The sequence below is a fragment of the Gossypium raimondii genome, chromosome 12 (genome assembly GCF_025698545.1).
Source record: "Gossypium raimondii isolate GPD5lz chromosome 12, ASM2569854v1, whole genome shotgun sequence".
NCBI classification, from domain to species: domain Eukaryota; kingdom Viridiplantae; phylum Streptophyta; class Magnoliopsida; order Malvales; family Malvaceae; genus Gossypium; species Gossypium raimondii.
The window spans coordinates 28,725,061-28,746,174 of NC_068576.1; the positions used below are offsets into that span (position 1 = coordinate 28,725,061).

The following is a 21,114-nucleotide window of genomic DNA, read 5'->3' on the forward strand; positions in this document are numbered from 1 at the left end:
GGAAAACTCAAATGCTGATGAACTATAACCACATTCTTACGCTTAAAGTTAGTTGTTCCTACAGGAATGATGTCGGTAAATTTTTTTCCTAGATGGTGTCTCCACTCACCTTGTCCGTTTGTTAGGAGGTTAGTTATCTTGTAACAACCTATACCTGGTTCAGTCGCCTGACCTGAGCTGTAAGGCATTACTATAATAATCTATGATCATTTATCATGAATTTAATCAATTTCAACTAAATAAATCATATTCAATCATTTCCATGATTTTCAATCAATTCTTGACCTAATTCGAGTTTACGAAACATTTAAAACAAACTAAGATCAATTCTAGATTAAATTGAAACTACGACAAAATTTTGAGTAAAATATACAAACAGAGGTCACACAGTCGTGTGATACAACCCAAGTCGTGTGGCTCAAGGACATGATCGTGTAGCCAAACCGTGTATAATTTAAAAATAAGGTCACACAGTCATGTTGCCAAGCCGTGTGCAATTCAAAATAGGGTCACACGGTCGTGTCTCAAAGCTGTGTAACAAACTGAGACCATGTGGGACATACCTGTACCAAAATTGAATATGCCACATGGTCATGTGGGGTGACCGTGTGTGGCACACAGCCGTGTGACAGTCGGTGTCCCAGGTCGTACGCACCTAAAATGACTTGCAAAATATGCCAAAACATTACCCATTTCTTAAGTGCCAAACCAAACCAATATCAATCATTTATATACCATCAAAACACATTCTAACAAGCTCAAAACATACCAAAATCATTCAACTTGTGTACCTAACCAATATGCCCTCATTGGCACCACAAATCAAATATCAAACTAAATTTATATTCAACAATCACAAGTTCAACTACTTGATAATCTTATCAAACATACCATTCCATCCATCAAGCTAATAACTTATCATAGCAATTTCAACCACTTCATTCTATGAACAAGTCTATACAACTTTGATATCTCAAAAACCTTTATAGACATATAACTCTTACTACATGACAAGTTCCAGAGCGTAATTGGATTATCATACCAAACCATGAACAAGCATATTATCAACTAAAAACATACATTCATTACACAAGCATAGAACATACCATTTTGAACATATACATGATTCTCCTATTACATGCCACATATCCCAAAAGAAAACATTTTCAAAATCTATCGATTGATAGCTGGATAGTGTGATCTTCGAGTTGATCTGATCACCTAATTCACAAAACAATATCTACAAGGAAATAAGAAAATGACACAAGTAAGCTTCAATAGAGCTTAGTAAGTTCACAAGTCGAAACAATAAAACTTACCGTATAAACATAGCATAACATTTAACGACACTATTAATAAACATTAACCCTGTCAACCACAATCATTCAACAGGTGAGCTTTATACACAAGTTGCATAATCTATTCAACTATACCAAATCGATATACAAAATCACATAACGTTTTACAATTCAAATCACTTTCTCACCTTGAACCAATTTGTAAGAATTCAAATACATATATACATACATACATACATTTCAACATACCAAAATTTGGAAATAAACATAATAATAATACCATTTATACCAAATTAAAATGTATGAACTTACCAATGCTAAACTGTAGGGATGGTGAAAATTCAAGGACTAATCAGCAACTTTTCCTTTTCCATGACTATCTACTGGATTTTGATCTATAAAGTAGTTTTTTCCAATTATTAGCTTCAGCTTAATAGAAATATTCAATTTAATGAGCATGTATTCCTATTTACAATTTTTCACAATTGCCCCAAATTTTCACACTTTATTCAATTTGGTCCCTAAACCAAAATAGGATTATTTTCACAATTAAACCCTATACACCCATTAAGCCGAATGCTTAACAACCTCAAACCAGCCATAAAATCTTGAAATTTTATAATGAAACCATGCCAAATTTTAACTACTTTCAATTTAATCCTTAAACTTATAAATTATAAAAATTACTTTGTAAACTAACATCAAAATCATCACCAAGCTTCAAACCAAACCAAACACAACTAAAAAGCTTCAAAAATTTCAATGGTATATTTTCTAAAATTTGATAGTTTCACAATTTAACCCTTAAACTAGTTAGATTTCATTTCAACGAACTTAAAAACGTAAAATTCATGAAAAATGGACTGAGAAAACACTTACATGCATGGTGAATAGCAAGGCCAAATGCTTTTAGGTTCTAACCATGGAATTTTTGATTGAGAAGTAAGAAATGAAATAGATGAACTTGGTTTTTCTTTTCTTTTTTTAATACTTAAATATTAATTTAATTAATCATTTTAAATCATAACTTAAGAAATCAACCATATTACCGTCCACTATCTTCAATTATGGCTAAATTTCCATACTAAACCATCCCATTTTACTAATTTATACAAATGGGCACTTAAGCACTAATAGCAATTGAATTTTTTAGTTTTTACAATTTAGTCCTTTTTTAATTAACTAAACAAACAATGAAACTACCAAACCAAAATTTAATACGATCTCTAATAAATCTTGTAAATATTAAATAATTAATATTTATGGACTCACACGTCAGAATTGTGGTCCCCAAACTATTATTTTTGACACCACTAGAAAACGGCTTGTTACATATCTCCTACATACTTTCTCTCGAAAAGTACATATGATCCATTTGCTACACAAATCATAAAGGAATATCAGAGTGTCATAGTGCCTTGCTATCTCGGGAGGTGAGATGGAAATTTCTTTCCTTTGAACAAAGACTCGAAACCATGGTACATCCAATTTTTGAGTTGTCTCAATCTCTCTTAAGGACGCATAAAATTCCTGGACGACTGGCATACAAGCTCATTCCTTTGGGATGGCACGAAACTTCTTCCATCTATGGAATCAAATTATCACCCTCGTTTTGTTGTTTAGCGAAAGCAAGGACTCTCTCCTGAAGGGGAGATTTTCGTCGAATGGCTCGAAGATGAATTTTGAGTTCCCTTTCATGAAGTTCTTTGAAGTTATCAGCTCTCGATTCAACATCTAAATGGTTGCTCCTTATCAATTTATAATTGTATAACAAGTGATTGGCAAGGAAATTTCAAATTTCTTGCGAATAGGGTAGTGAAAGGTTGTGTTGTTATTTGTGGAGGCTTGGAAGATACAATTGCTACTAACGACAATATATAGAGGCCTTCTAGGGCTTTACATGCCGTGCAAACTAGGGATTGCCCTAGATTACATCGAAACACAAATGGAAAGTTACAGAAAATAGCCTGCCTGTCGCGCCATAGAGAAGGCATGGCATGACACAAAGTGAGTTCTTGCTCTTATTTTTGCTTCAAAGTAGGTATGCCGTGCCATATAATGTGTATGGCGCGGGACGACAATTATTTCTCATATTTTTAGATTCGACATAGGTGAGTTGTGCCATGGAATTGTTGTGTTACAACATGGCTTTGATTTAGCCTCTCCAAGATTTGTCAAAGGCCTTCGATTACCCATACTTGACCCCAAATAGCTTCTAGCTCCTTTGTTGCTCCCGAAAACTTGTTGACTTCTAATTTATAACATCAAATAACAAGTCTAATTCCTAATTCTAACAAACTAATATACAATATTTACAAAGTAAAAAGAAGTTCAATGGTTTAAAAATTATGTTGCGTTACTAGACTTGTCTGGTAGTTCTTTGAATTTAACCACCGGCTTCATCCATCTCCCATAGCTATCATTAGCCTTCCAAACAATTCCAATCCTCTCGGTATCACTCCATTTGTCCCGTTCTCATGGTTTTCGCTTACCTACACCAATACAACTAAAAAATTACCTTTGATTTTGGTCGTTGGGGATTGAATCGAATAACACATAGCATTCATCTCTAACTAATCCTTCGTTTTAAGAATCGTGAGCACACTTCAACACTTCTATTTTGCCATCAATTTTCATTTTTAGCTTATTTCGTTCAAGATCGATGGTTGATTTAGACGTGACCAAAAATGATTTACCCAACAGGATGGAGATATCTCGATCTTCCTCAAAATCGAGGACTACAAAGTCTATAGGAATTATAAACCCCCATACCTTAACTAATACATCCTCGAGCACACCTGTTGGATGTACGAAGGATCTATCGACTAGCTGTAGCATTATAGATGTATTTTTAGATCTTCAAGTCTGAGTTTTCGATAGATCGATAGGGGCATCAAGTTTATATTGGCCCCTAAATCTCAAAGGGCCTTACTAAAATGTCAATCCACTATATCTATTGGAATTGTGAAACTACCCAGATCTTTTAACTTTAAAGGTATATTTTTGGCAATTAAGGCGCTACACGAGGCATCAATGTCAATTTGTTCGCCTTTTTTCATCTTTTTATGTTGTGCCATTATTTCCTTTAAGTACCTGGCATACTTTGGTATTTAATCAATTAGCTCCAAGAGCAATAGACCGATATTGAGGTATTTAAATAAATTGAGAAAATTTATGAAATCTACCTTGTCCCTCTTTTGTTTGTCCTCTAATCTTGTCAAAAATGGTACCTTTATTATGCTTAACTTTGCGATTATCGGATCAAACACGATTTGATTATCTCATTAATCGACTCATTGTGTTCATCCTCCTCCATGGGTTCATCGACAACTTCAGGAACCTCCTCTTTTTCATGTATGGGTGCCTTCGGCTTTTCTAATGTCTTTCCTGACCGTGAAGCTATCTCATTTACACGTTTTTCCCATTTCTCTGATGATTGTTCTTTGTGTTACTGGGGAGACTTTGACCACTCTACTTTTGGAACATCGTCATCAATTGGCTCATCTGGCTACAGAGACTACCCATTCGAGATTTGAGTCGTCTACATCTAGCTTCAACTTGTCGAATGTTTATTTTCATTTTTTGTATCTCTCCTTCTATTATGTCGAATCTTTGACCACATGCAACATGGTTGTTTCCCATGAATTGTTGTTGTAAGTGAGGAGGTTGGTAAGAAGGGTTTTACCGATTTTGTATTTGGTTTCCACCTCCTTGGTTGCCTTCCCACTTGAAGTTCTGATGATCTTTCCAACTGGGATTATAAGTATCAAAATAGGGATCTCGACCCCTATTACCTATGTAGCTCGCCTCTTCCAGTTGGTTTTTAGAATATGACTCTGTTCTCGTTAGTTTGACAGTTGACTCCAAATGGTTAAGCTTCTTTAAAATTTGTTGATATCTATGATCTTTGTTTATCGCTTTTATCTTTAGAGGCTTTGATTTGTACATGAATATTTCATTAGGCCACATATACAAATTCATCGCCATATCATTTATGATTTTATAGGCTCGTCCATAAATGTGGTACATGATAGATTCTTCAACTACTCCATCTAGGCTGGATCTAATATTATTGCTTACACCATTGTAAAAATTCTAGATTTGAAGCCACGCTTGCAATCTATGGGGTGGGAACTTCCTTAGCATTGACTTGAAATGATCTTATGCTTCGTACAAGGATTCACCTTCATATTTCTTAAAATTGGTGATTTCTCGCCTAAGTTGATAGGGAAAATTTTATGAAGAAACTTTTCCGTTAAATCATCCCACGTGGTGATGGAACTTGGGTCTAGTGAATCCAACCAATTGGCTACATTGTCGCACAAGAAGAATGGAAATAACCGGAGACACACAACACATCGGTTACTCTATTGTATTTGAAGGTGTCACATAGTTGTAAACTGCTTCAAGTGTTGGTTCGGGTCCCCCATCATGTTTCCCTTGAACTGCAACGTATTTTGGATCATCTGAATTATAGTCATCTTTATCTCAAAATTATTGGCTTTAACCACTGGCCTCTTGATACTGCCTCGCACCAAATCTAGTATAGGTAAAGCGTACTCGCGCAACTGCCTTTGCTCCATTGGGACTTCATCCAAGATATTTACGTGTTACTCTCATGTATATTCAAATAACAGATTCTCCTTAGGTAAATGAACTGCTACGGGTGGATTGATATTCATCAACTAGCGATTGCGTCTAAGTAGTATCTCCGGATTAGGATATGGTTCGATTAGGGTGTTACCGCTTCGGGTCATAAAAAATCATGAAAATTAAAACAAAATTAAACAAATAAATATATTTTCATATTTATCCTATAGTCTTCAACTTTCCTATTTATCCTATTAATTGTAAAAATAATTTCATATTTAATGTCGAAACCTCCTTGGCAACAACGCCAACAACTTGACCGACGCCAAACGTGCAAATGTTTGACCGAAAAATATTACACCAAAAATATAAGAAATAAATCAATGGTGTCCGCAAGTATACGGGTCAAATTATAATTAGTAAAATGTTACAATGGAACACAGGGAAGTATTCAGAGGATCGTACCCAATGGAGGATGGATTAAATCTTATTTGGAATTATCTTTACAATAATAAGTCTATATTGTACTAATTAAATTCTATATTATGACAACCAATAAAAAGAGGTAATATCATAAAGTAAAAAACTAAAATAAATAAACAAAAATAAAAAACAAACAACTAAATCAATTAAACTAATTAGGAATATTAACTCGCTTCAGTGGTTGTAATTAACTTTGGGTTCGGGTTTCAGGGTGAATTAGCTATTAACTAACCAATTATTACCTCTCGACCTCTAACTGCTTAATTAATTAACCAATACTTGATTATCTCCTGACCTGACTTTCTCAACCAGGATAAATCACGATTTACTCGGAAAACTTCTCTTTCGACCTCATTTAAACTTTGATTACTTCCTAGGATTGTCAAGCCTAGGGTGTAAGAACGCATAATTTATACCAACTAATTCTGTAGGAAACTCTTACTCTTTCGTTAATCACTCCTACATCCACTCATTAATCTCCCCTAAGGGAATTAACTACTCATGGTACACAAAATCTCAAACTCAATTTATATAAATATGTAAATAACACGAATAAACCAAAAGAAAAAAGGGTCATATAGATTAATCTTGATTTGTATTGATTAAGAGCGAAATAACAAATCTCTTGATTGGGAAAATGAATCTCATCGCTATCAAAGGAAAATAAACTAAATAACATCGATTGAATAAAATAAATCTTGGATCGAAATCGATTCCAAGAGAAAAGAACAAAGTTTTCATATGGGGAGACACATATTGTAAAATCAGGGATATTTCATATGGGGTGGGTGACAAAGTTTTCTCAAGGTTTCACCTTGGAAGAAAATCATTTGTTTCGGATTGAAGGGCAAACTTAGCCTAAGGTTTATTGGACTATACAAAGTTCTGGAACATGTTGGACTAGTGGTGTAACAGCCCGATTCTGGGTCTAGTCGAAATAGTGGTTTCGGGACCACAAATCCGACGAGAGAAAATATGATTATTATTATATTTTCATGGTCTACAATTTTACGAAAAAATTTCGTAAAAATTTCGTTCGAAAATTTTGACGTTTGGGCACTCAATTTAGTCAAAAGGACTAAATTGTAAAAAGTGTAAAAGTTGAGTTCTACATGTTAGAAGTGTCTAATTGTTATGAAATTATAAATTGGGGGTCCTTATATGGTAATTAGACCATTAGTTAATTGATGGAAAAAAATAGACATAAGAAATGGGTGAAATAGATTTTTTTTAAATGGGGGCATTTTAGTCATTTAGTAATAAAAAGAATTAAAAAGGGAAAAAGATGGCAAAATGTGCTCATCTTCTTCATGGTGAACGAAATCAGCAAGGGGGGAGCCATAGTTAGGGTTTTTAAGCTTCGAAGCTCAATAGTAAGTGATTCCAAGCCCCGTTTTTAATGTTCTTTACGTTTTTGGAGTCCCGGTAACTTAATTTAGCTTATTCTATCAATAATTCGTGTTAAGGTTCATATTTGGAAAAATACCCATAGGTGAAATGTGTTTATTTTGCTGTTTTATGGTGGAATATGAAGCTAAAAATTATGTTAAACAACTTTTGCTAAGCGATTTTAAACGAAAACGTATAAATTGACATAATCGGTAAAAATAGTTAATGTTCAAAAGTATGTGTTAGAGTGAGAATTTGATGTTGCCATAGAAGGGAAAAATGTTCAGCATGTCATAAAACCTAAGAATAAGTGATGAAGTTTAATTTCCGAGCTTAGGGACAAAAGTGTAAATATGTAAAAGTTTGGGGGCAAAATTGTAAATTTTCAAAAAGTTGGGTGGAGGATTATTTTAATAAATGTGCACATTAAACGAGTTAAATTTGCTATTATAGATCAAGAGAGACGGGAAGATTATCTCAAATGAGGAAAAGAAAAGATAGTGGAGTGAATTGCAAAATTACGATATTTTGCACCGAGATAAGTAAACATGTGACTTAATGTATTATTTTGATATTATTTGATTTGTGTTGAGATTTATTTGAATATAAAATAAATGTTTGGCAAGATTCCAAAAATTTTGTTAAATTGGGAAAGGTGGTAAGGGGTTGCAAAACACGGTTTTTGGTTGAACACTCGAAATAGGCCGAAGCATATTGCATATAAAGGGGTTGCTGTGTGCTGATTCCCCGATTCATTGGTGGTTGCTAAGTGCTGATTCCACCGCATCTGAAATGTGAAGGGGGTTGCTAAGTCTTGATTCCCCAAGGGGTTCTTGTGTCTTGATTCCCGATTCATTGGTGGTTGCTAAGTGCTGATTCCACCGTATTTTAAATGTGAAAGGGGGTTGCTAAGTGCTGATTCCCCCGAGGGGTTGCTAAGTGTTGATTCCTCTATTCATTGGTGGTTGCTAAGTGCTGATTCCACCGCATCTGAAATGTGAAGGGGGTTGCTAAGTGTTGATTCCCCCAAGGGGTTGCTGTGTGCTGATTCCCCGATTCATTGGTGGTTGCTAAGTGCGGAATCCACCGATAACGATTAACATTCTGAGTGTTCAACGAGTAAATTGGGAAGGTGAATATTCATATATGTGGTGGACAAGTTTATGGGAGGGATATTGGGTTTGATACTTAATCAACCCATGTATAAGATGGGAGGAAAACCAAAAATATAAAAAGAGACAATTTGAATGCAAAACTGTTTTGAATGGTAGCAGTTGGGAAACTATGAAAAATCACCATAAATGGTGGAAAATGAATTAGAGGTTAAATAATATATTAAATTGAAGCTGAATGAGTCTATTTTCATATGAAAGAAATAGAGCAACCAAAAGAGTTGTATTTTTGGAGATATTTGAATTTTACTGAGACAGGGATGGATTGATTTTGAAATCCCCTGTTCCAACTTTGGAAAATCACAAAAAATTATAAAAAAAATAATTATGGCTTGAAATCTATATTCTTGGATTCCTTTTTGAGTCTATTTTTAATAGAAACAAACGAGAACATTGTTTGAAACTTTTACAGAGACTTATGTGAATTTTTGTAAGGGGAGGTCAGGACTGTCGGACAGTGAAATAGGGGAAGATTTAAAGAATAAAATGTACTAATTGGATAGACCAAAAATTCTTAAAATTTTATGATAGAAAGATATATGGATCTAGTTTCAGGGAAAATTTACGGAATTCAATTTGGAGCCCTGTAGCTCCAGATAAAAATAAATTAGTGGTCATGACGCAGAAAACCAGCTTGCTGGAAATTACACAAACAATGAAATTTATTTGTGAATAAATTTATACTATGGTGTAGTCATGTGAGAAATTTATTTATTTGTCATATGTTTACTTACTAAGCTATGTGCTTACTCGTTTTTATTTTTCCCTTGATTATAGTGATTTCCGTCAACTCGAATTGGGACGAGTCGACAATCATCTACACTATCATCCACGTTTGGGTATTTTGCTACTAGTATTCGGAAATTATGGCATGTATAGGCGACTTATGTAATGGGGCGTCACCATGTAAATATATGTTATGGTTTGATTTAAAATGTAGTGTTTATTAATGGTTAAATTGTGTATGTTTATACAACTGAACTTGGTTGGAATATTGAATTGTGTTTGAAAACTTGCAGGAGGTTTAAGCAAAAATAAGCAGAAATGCTGTCGAAATTTTTTTAAAAATTTAGTAATACCTCATACTCTGTTCCGATCAGGAATGCGGGTAAGGGGTGTTACAAGTGGCTTATTGTCTAGCACTATCGCTTGGTCTGTCAAGAATCCATAATGTTTTCCATGTTTCGATGTTGAGGAAATATTGATCCGATTCGAATCATATGATGCAATTAGAGACATTAAAGGTAGAACAGAACATTTCCTATGAAGAATAACCCGTGCAAATTTTAGATAGGGAAGTAAAAGAGCTTCAAAACAAAAAGATCCCTTTGGTAAAGGTCCTCTGGAAAAATCACAAGATTGAGGAGGCTACTTGGGAAAGGGAAAGTTCCATGAGAGAGCAATACCCCTATTTTTTGGCAGGTAAAAAATTTTGAGGATTAAATTCTCTTTAGGGACTGCAGTCACATCCCAAACCTATGGATCCTCTAATTTAGGTGTTACAGTACTTGAGAGTTCGTTTATATGGAGAAGTGTGTCTTGTGAGATTTCTCAACCCTTTCCTATGTCTTATATATATGTTTATTTAGTTAATTTGTCTCATTTACCTTCTATGTCCTTCAATTATAATTATCCTCTTAATGTTAAAAATTTATTGTAACTTAGCTAAAAGTATGATTTTATTTTAGTTTGGCCAGAAAAAGGGTATAAAGAAGTTTTTCCATTTTTGGTTTGATGTTTGTACATATTGGATTGCTTGAAATGCATTTCTTTTCTTACGTGATTGTAATTGCATGGAAAATCACTTAGTTTTGTATCGATGTCAACTTAAATGTGATTAAAACAAATTGAACCATAAGAACTCAAATGGGGGAAATATATTAAAGAGAAGATAAATTAGCTTAATTTTATGGTTGAATTTTTAATAAAGGTGTTAGGGAGAATTATGTGAAATGGGGGTGTGTATAAATTTTTAGTAGGGCCGGCCAAGGGGTAATGTGGGGCTTTGGTGGAATTATTGAAGGGTGTAAGGATTGTATTAGCCAATTTTGAAAATTTCTTGTTTCTTTTGGACGGTGAATGTGGAGGGAAGGGGAAGAGAACTGAAATTTTTATTTGGTTACTCTTTGGGTGAGCTGTTGTTCGAATGGAGAGGGGAAGAGCTAGTTGTTGCATGGTGGATTTTGAGCTCATTTAGGAGCTGATTCCTTAAGGAAAAATGATAAACTTCTTATTCTCCGCTTGTATTTAGGTCTCTCGTCGAAATGGCAGTTTGGGGAGGGTGTTTTTGTGATTGACCGAATGTTGGAGAGGGGGGAGGAAATCCCTCTCCCAGTTGCGTTTTGGAATGTTTAATGATGTTAACCGCCCTGGCTTGTGCTTGTTCTTAGTATAATTTCATGGCTATCGAGTGTGTTTCCTTAGTAACGAAAGTGATTTGTTTGTTTAGCTAAAGAGGAAGCTGAAGGCAGCAGCAGAAGGGGAAAGGGCATCGCACAGGGGTAAGTTCAGCTATAGCTTCTGGTGAGTTCCTCTTGTACTCTTCCATGTCTTTTCTTTTGCTGGTATGTTTGGATTTTGAAGCTGGTGAGAATGGCCGATGTATGCAATGAGGTGTGTTGTTAATGCTTGGTACATTTATTGTGTTTCGGCTGTTATGGAAGGTTTTTGTCCAGAAAGTTGTGTGGTTATGAAGCTTAAAAATCTGCTGCTGGAAGTATTATTGATGCCATTAATGTTGTAGGTAGTTGTAAATGAATAGAAATTAAATACTGTAGTCTTTGGTCAATTGATAGTTAGTGTGCCGGATTAATGATGTTCAGAGAGTGGTGTATTTATGCTGTTTTAAGGACTGCTGTTTGGTGTATTAATGCAGCAGGAAAATTGTTGTTTAGACGTCAATTAATATTGTCAGAGTGACTGTAAATTTATGTTAATAATGGTTGAAATTGTTAATGAACAAATGATATATAAATGAGCTATTTAGATGTTAAAGAATGTTGTCTAAATGGATGAAGACTATGTTGTCCAAAACTGCTATTTAACTGTTTTACAAGCTGATATTTAAGGGGATTGAATGCCGAAATTAATTGTACATGAAGGCTAAAGTTTGTGTCCGATGCTTCAATCTAAGCTGAGTGATGGTGTTCGAAAGTGATCTGCAGTGCTGCATTAGAAACGTTTATTTTAGTCTAAAATGAGACAGATTTAATGTATCCAAAAACTAGTCAAGGCCATGTACGAACGTACAATAGGTTGATTTAAATTCCTGTTGTGTTGATGGACTATCACCATCCATATGGGGCTAATTAAATGCCGTAATTGAATTGGATAAATGGTTCTGTTTGTGTTGATGTTAACCAGTTAGTGATGAATAAAGATGTTTTATTAGTTAAAATTAACTAATCTTGATGCATGCTTGCTATTCGGAACATTCTTAGTATAAATGTGTAAATCTTAATTGAATTGCTAAAGCTTCCCGAAGGTCCATAATTGTTGGGGATTGACCCGTATAAACAACAAGATGGTAAAAGTGGAGAAGAATGAACACAAACATTTTATGTGGAAAACTCTTCCGAATAGGATAAAAATCACGAGCAAAGAAGGCTTCGACTTTTTACTAAATGAGTAAACAAATAAGAGTACAATATGGAGAAAACAACCTAAATGTACTAAACATACATTACCCAAAACTCCGAATACAAAGCTCAAAATTTCAAAGAGCAAACCGATAAACAAAACCTTAAATCCCATAAGACACTCATAAAAGGGGTATAAAAATACTCTCCATAATTAGCACAAAATTTTTTACCTAAACTCATCTGTGAGTACATCTTGTTGCCCTCAAGAAAAGCCCTCATTGATTGGCGTGTCAAAATAGAGATACAATGGCCCTTTTAAATAGGCTTAGCTTAGCATTCTAATCATATTAAAATATCTCTAGAAAAAATAGAGTCCAACTGGAGAAGCAATCTTGGTTGAAGTCTAAATGCAACTGTCAAATAGGAGAACACGTCATGACGTCGTGACGTCATTTTCACCTTGTCGTCACGTCCAGAGTTGCATTGTCACAACACCGTAATATTCCTCGTCGCGATGTCATGATCCTCCTCATCGCAACATCGCCATCTGTTTCTCCAAAAATACGAGACACACCCCACAAATCTTCACCTTAATTCATATTTACCATGCCTTCTTTTTCATGCCCCATCACAAGCCTAACTCGATTTTGCAAAATGTCAACCAAGTCTAAACCATGTTCGAACTTAGAATCTGAAAGACTCATACTCTTCAAATCAAAGTTTTATAATACAACAAGAGCAAATAATACACAAATAGGAGATACAAAATTAACTCTCTCCACCTTGACTATAACCCTCTGTGACCAGTATTACCTCAAACACTCTGTGAACTATTTGAGTCCTAAAGACCAAAAAGGGATTAGATTCTTCTCTAAATCAGGCACATGTTTGACATTTGACACGACTCCACCTTCAACCAAATTATATGTAGAGAACAAAGAATCACCATCCTTGTCTTTAGCCACATCAGCTACCTTCATAATTATCTGAAACTGCAAAAATTAAAATTTGTGGTCTGTCAAACTTTTCAATATCAAAAGACGTGCCACCGAACGAGTCGATCTACAGAAGTTGAACTGTAGCTTTAATACTAGTTTGTTGGGGATCAACTCGTATAAATAACAAGATAGTAAAAGTGGAGACGAATGAATACAAATATTTTACATGGAAAACCCCTCTAAAAAGGATAAAAACCACAAGCAAAAGAAGTTTTGGCTTTTCACTAAATGAGTAAACAAATGAGAGTACAATATGGAGAAAATAACCTAAATGTACTAAACATACATTACACAAAATCCTGAATACAAAGCTCAAAATTCCAAAGAGCAAATCAATAAAAAAACCCTAAATCTCATAAGGCACTTACAAAAAGGGTATAAAAATACTCTTTATAATTACCACGAAACTCTCACCTAAACTCATCTGCAACTACATTTTGTCGCTCTAAAAAGTAGCCCTCGTTGATTGGCACGTCAAAATAGGGATACAATGGTCCTTTTAAATAGGCTTAGATTAGAGTTCTAATCATACTAAAATATCCCTGAAATAAATAAAGTCAAACTGGGAGAAGCAGTCCTGCTTGAAGTCTAAAACGTAACTACCAAATGGGAGAAAATGTCGTGTCGTCGACTTCACCTCGTCGTGATGTCCTGAGTCACATCGTCACAACATCATGATCCTTCTCGTCACGACATCGTCATCTATTTCTTCAGAAATACGAGGCACACCCCCACATTAATGATGGTCGAGGTTGGAGGGATTAGAATGATGAGAATTCAAATGTAGGAGGGACCAGAGGAAAAATGTGTTCGTTTCTTTTAAGCTTTTGCCTCAGATATGGCATGTAAGTGCAAATATTGATTGGCAAAAAGACTGTGACTATTTGATGGATTATATGGGATAGAAATGCATCAAATGGATTTGCGGAGGAAAGTTTGGTTAAGCTATGGGAATAAATGAATCAAATAGATTTGCGGAGGAAAGGCTGGTTAAGTTATAGGAAGAAAGGAGTTTCGCGATAGTATGAGTTGAATCTTATTGTAGTGAGGAGCTATAAAACCTTTATGGGTCGGATGACTATATGTATATATACATCCCCTATTTTTAATTATTGTCGATTATGCTCCATGTCATTTTGGCTCAACCCTTGGTTTTGTTTCAATTATGGTTTAGTCTCCTATTCTCATAGTGATAATCCCTTAGCAAATGATCGTTGACAGTTTTGAATTTCCAAGTCATTGGAATTTGATTGACTTATACAAATTGATAAAGAAATAAGGCGGATGAATACGGAAGCAGATTGTAAAGTTTGTTCAAGTCATGGATTTGACTTAGGGCTCTTGGTGTTTGGAAAGAAACTTGGAATTTGACACAACTTGAAATGCAATCAAATCCAAGCCAGATAAAACAATTTAAATAAATAACTAAGGTAATTAAAATAGAATAATAAATCTATGATTACAACAATAAGGAAGAAAATAAAGAAGATAGATGGAAAGATAGAACGTGGTATGTAAAAGTCCTAAGAAGAAACACGAAGAATCCACAACCCCTTTCAAGCGACTCTAATTTCCCCTCCAAGAAAGAAAACTTTGCAAGAAAAAGTTTGAAGATGATCCCTACAATCTGAAAAGATTGTTAAAACTCAAAATAAATTCTTAAAAAAGAAAACTCAGAGAATTTATTATCTTAAAAGAGAAGTTGAATAATAAAGAATTGTTTAGTTTGTGTATAATGCAAAGGGCTATATATAGGCTAGCTAAATAAATCTAAATAAAACTCTTAAGTATACTAGAACTCTAATTTAATCTAAACAATAAGTAGTTTTAAACTAAACTTTCTTGTTAACATAAAACTCCTAAATAACTTAAAACACTTAATAATTATCAAATATTCAGAATAAAATAATAATAGCTGATAAAGACAATATTGAGCTTATATATAATAAAAATTTAGCCCAAAACCTGAACTCAATATTATTTAAACTCGAATTAAAAGCCCAAAACTCATAGTTCTCGTCATAATCACGTCCAAAAATTATACTCGCATAGTCGTTATTAAAACGATCATAACTTGAGCTCTCGAACTTAAAATTGAGTGATTCAAAGTGCGTTTCGAAGCTAAGAGGTAGATTTTTAAATGCCATGAGACATCTCAAGCTAGAAATGTCTGGATCCCATCTAAAAAGTCATCGCAAGTCTATTGATTTATCAAACTTGAAAATTGGCAGCTTCGGTGAATGAAATTTAATAAATTTCACCCCATCCGTGCATGTATCATTCCCCCTTTCCTCGAAAAAATTCATCCTCAAATCTTGTATTTGATTGAACTTTGGTTTGACTTGCTTGGCCTTTGACATTGTTGTTGGGCCTTAAGGTGATGTGAGCCCATCACATCCATAGGTCTAAAATTGGTCTTTGAGACTCGCATCACAAACTGTTTGTGAAAATTGAACATCGATAATGACAATGAATTGCAAAGAAATAGAGAAAAATAGAACACACAAAATTTTACGTGCAAACCCTTTCGAGAAAAAAAAACCACAAGCAAAGGAGAAGAAAATTCATTATGTCGAATTTGAATGATACAAGAAGAGTATAGACTACGTCTATTTATAGGTTTGTAAAACCATATTCTAATCAAATTCAAATAGAAGTAATGCAGTAAGGTTAAAACACCTTATTCTAATCAACCTCAAATAGAGGAAGTAAACTTCTTTACGGATTTCACTTGTGCAGCCTGTACTGTACCGCGCCCCAGTTTAGTATTTTGCTTATTAGGGATCTACGATAGGCTACAGCCTTGGCCCTCGTAGATCCCCCTATCTTGCCACTTGTATTTTATTTTAACAAGAATTTGGGTCACACAACTACTAACACTATTTTATTAATATAGTTGGATATTTAAGAATCCACTACTTAATAGGAACTCATTCGATTCTTTTTTTTCGTTCCTGATTTCAAGTAGTTCATTTTTCTCTTGGATTTGAAGGGACTTGGCAAAACTCCGGACTTGTTATTTCTTGTGAACCATTTTGTTGCCTTGTAATGTGTATATGTCGGGGTAGTTTACAATTTTGTACATTGTTGGTTTATTTTGTAAGTTTAATGTATGTATATATGACCTTCTGACACTATGTAACCTGACTTGGAAAAACTCCGGACTTGACTCTGTTGTCGTAACTTTATTGTAACCTGATACTTTCATTATTTTGAGATACACCTTTGAATCTAAGATTTTTTATTTCGTTAGAGTGGTGACGAACATATGTCACTTTTAAATTACTATTCAAATATATATATAAGAGAAGGTTCACATTTGTTTTTTTTTCAACTTCCTTCTACCTCTGGTTTCACCCTAGGGTTACCAGTCTACCAATTACATCCTGAGGAGTTACAAGAGAAACTCAGATGCATGGATAGTCCTCAACACACCAAACAAATAAGTCTTCCAATACACCAAGATTGCACATAAGTGCCATATTTGATACCAAAACTCTAGTACATGTAAGAACATGACTTAGTTAACCAACACACCAGTAATGGCACACAAGTGTCATAAACATAACTTTTGGATGCCCAAGCAAACTCGACCCATAAGAGATTTAAAAACTCTAAGTATCATTTATCATGCCAATTATACTCGAACACTTTCCAAAATGTTTAACAGGACTTATCAAACATAAATTTCTAGCTCAATCAACCAACAAACATGTTAATAGCATTTCAAATCAGCAACCACTGATCAACAATCTTAGGCAATCATATATCCACCACATACATATACATTTATACACCTTACAAGTCTCAATCACTCATATCAAAACATCATGAAATATAATTAACCAATCAAAAATTAAAAAATAAGTTTAAGTAATAATTTAGAGAGTATATAAAGTATTTTAAATATTTAGAATGTACAAACCGAAAAACCAATTAAGCCTCTATAACTTTCTCCCTCCCTTTGGCCTTAGAGCTTTTGATTACTTTTTAGCTTCAATTTCAACATAAAAACAATAAAACAAGTTTTTATATTAAGAATTAAACATTGAGACACCTAAATCTATTATGAACAATGCATTCAATAAAGTGAAACTTCAACTTTGCTTTTCTTAGCCCTTTCTCATTCTGTATTCATCTAAATCTCAACAACTTAACCAAATCCTCACCAAATATAAATTTCTATGTGGTAATGTTATCCTAAACTTATAAACACTCAAAATCTATCCTAAAATAATTAAGAATCATAAAAAACTTGAGCTCTCTCACTCTACTCAATGTTAACGTGAATATAGAAAATAGAGGAAATTTTATTAAAACAAGTTTTCAAGAATTGAAATTAAGAGAAAATTATTATATTTCACGTTTGCCTTGTTGAAACCACATTTGCCTTGTTGAAACCTATGGAGTTTGATCAAGAATTAAAGGAAAATGAATGAGAGAGTTTAGAGAATTTTTTATCATAAAATGTTTTGCAAATCGTGATAATGAATGAAACTATAATTGTTCCATCCTCTAATTTTTATAGGGTATTTTTCTATTAGGTCCTTAGTCTATTTACCTCTTAAGGCCTCCTCCTATTTCTAATTCCAATTCCAAATCCTACCTTTATGACATTTTCCTCACTTATTTTGGCTTTCTTACAAAATAGTCCATATTTCAAAATTCTTACAATCTAATACTAATAATTTTAATGGAATTTGATTATGGCAATTCAATAATAGTAATAAAAATAACCCGAGATTTGTTCCTAAACAATCTCTAAGTTTAACATCCCAGAACGTCTAAGATGTCCAATTCTGGCACTTTTATGAATTTTCTAACGTACAAAATTTTCAATTTGTTACAGTTAGCATCCATCACACCCCCTATTGAAACATCTTACTGAAGGGGAGTGTATTGATGTTGCCACTAAGAGGTGTTCTCCTTTGGCTTGCTTACTATTGTTAATTGTTTTATGTTTCATGATACTTCCTACATATGAGTGTTTTGTGTGTTAATGAAACTCCAGCTTATGAATATGTTCTTCCCGTTGCACTTACCCTAAGTCTATTTTGTTCTGGAGCTGTTAGCCTAATCGTTGGAACTTGATGGTGTTGAGACTGTTAGTTTAATTGCTACTATTACTTACATTTTTTTTGTTGGATAAATTTTGTTGTACAGGGAACTCTAGATCTTTGGTTTGTTAATTTTGGTTTTTATAATACAATGATTTTTTTTATGATTTGATGTCATTAATCATTGTCGTGACATTTACGAGGAGTTTGAAATTTTTTTTTTCTAGTTACATATACTTTTTGCTTGAGAAAGTTTGTTGTAGGGTTTTTGGTCAAAATTTCCAAATGTGGAGATTGCTAATGCCAGATGCGACACCAGTTGAAACTCACTTTGCAACTAAACATTATGCAACTTGCCTTATATGTTGGCATATATTGACTTGTGTATCTTGATTATTTACTTAATCTTTTCGGGGACTTTACGCATCAAATCTTGAGATTATAGTTAGAAAAGAAATTAGATCAAGCAAGGAAAGTTTTCAAGAGCCTTAGTATGATCTATTTCCCTTATTTAAAGACATACGGATTTTGAAGAAGCTAAAGTCAAGAAGATCTCTTTTATTATATTCCATAATAAGTGATTAAGGTGAAACTTAAAGTTTCATTCAGGTCACACTTACTCTTTTACAAAGTAGTACAATGTCTATTTTAAAGACTTGTGTTTAATCTTTTGGAAAAGCCAGAGAAGCAAGAGAGAGAGAGCACTTATTTTGTCCATTGTTAGAAACTTATTTTTAGTGCAAAATTCATTGTAAAGAAACTGGTTCATGTTCAGTTTGTAAACAAGCTTTCAAAGGGGAAGTCTTAATGGGGAGAGTGACGGAGAGTGACCTTAGGTTAATGTATAAGAGTTAGGTTGTAACTTGGTGCATGAGCTAAACTTAAATCATGTCTTGTACAAGCATGTTTATAGTGGATTACCCTCTAAATAAGGTCCTGCAGATATAAGAGATTTTCGATTCGTGTAATCAACTTTTTGTGTCCATCTCTAATTTTTTTACTTTGTCAATTAGTACAACTAGTCGCAACTGATGTGCAATTGGAAGAAAAATTCAATAAACTTTCACTTTCAATATATTAGTCTATTAGTGAATTTGATCATTTCGCCAAATATATCCGAAAGGGAAAAAAAGAAAGAAAATCATGAGCATGGTGTTATGTTTACTCATGAGTCCATCCATTTTAGTCTTAGAAGCTTTTAAGTTAGCTTTAAGAATTTCAAAATATAAAATCTCTTGAATTTAATTAATTAGGTAAGATATATCTCCAAGATCATTTGAAATGAAAAATCCTCGCTAATCAAAATATTATAGTCAAATCACCTTTATTTTGGCATCTCATTTAGATATGCTCATAATGGAAGTAGTGTCACAAGTTTGAGGAATAGACTGACACATAAAAATATTTCTGAAAACACTTGACTGATAACTTCAAATGAAGTTTTTCTTGCTAATCAAGTTAGTGGACTCATAATCTAAGTATCCTAATACATCAAACATATGAGAACTGCTTGGATGCTTATTGCACATGCCATACCTTAACAGTTACATTTGGAAACATAGCTTCGGTGATAATCGCAAATTTTACAAATTTATACAAGAATAAATTTGTTCAGGGGTTCGGTTACTCGCCCAGGCCCAAAGGTCCGTCTAAAATTTAGGAGGGTTTCGGTAAAAATATTAAGCCTAAAAAATGGGACTAGGCAAAAAATTAGGTCCGTTTAAAATATGGGTCGGGCTTGAATTTTAACATTTAAGGTCCAAGCCCGGCCCGGCCCAATTCATTTTTAAGTTTATAATACTTTATATTATGTTATTTTTATATATTATGTAATTTATAATACTACCCTAATATAAATAATAAAATAATGTTAAGATGACTACATAAAAAAATTTAATAAATAAAAAATATATAAAATTATTAAATATTAAAATAAAATAAATATTTTTTTTAAAAATAATATAGGCAGGCCTAAAATGGGCTTAGATTAGTTTTTTGCAAATATAGACGAGTTTAGACAATTTTAAGCTTATATTTCGGGTCGTGCCGGACTTGGACAAACATAAAGTAAGTTAATATCATACTTAGACCCGGTTCGAACCCAATCTGACCCGATCCATGAACACCTCTATACAGGACCACTTGTAGCTTCATCTAATTAATAGTCACACATTATCTATCATATTTGAAAAAAAAATTTATGTATCTTGATAATTTTACTTTGTCAACTGTTTTTTTTTTATAAAATACATTGTCAGCTGTGTATTTAATATAAAATTCCAATAATATTTTATTGAGGTGAAGTTCAATTTTGACTGAAATGGTTAAATCACTTGGCTCATCCCCGAAGTATGACCTTTCTCATCAAGAATTTTGATGAATAGACTCGGGATTTACTTTTAGCCACAAAAGCAATCGGAATTGAAAATTGGTTAGATTTTCAAATTTTATTCTACCAATTCAGTTGATTAAACTGTTATTTTGACCAACCGATCCTATCTGGTCTTTTATTCCATTTGTGAAAAGCATGACATTGCTAATGCTAA

The 21,114-nt window shown here is 33.6% G+C and overlaps 1 non-coding gene across 1 annotated transcript; it reads left to right on the forward strand.

The window, feature by feature from the left end:
- Positions 1 to 5,415: 5,415 nt before the first annotated feature.
- Positions 5,416 to 5,522, forward strand: LOC128035769 (small nucleolar RNA R71). Its single transcript, XR_008192318.1, has one exon. It is a non-coding gene; the product is annotated as a small nucleolar RNA R71 (small nucleolar RNA).
- Positions 5,523 to 21,114: the final 15,592 nt, after the last annotated feature.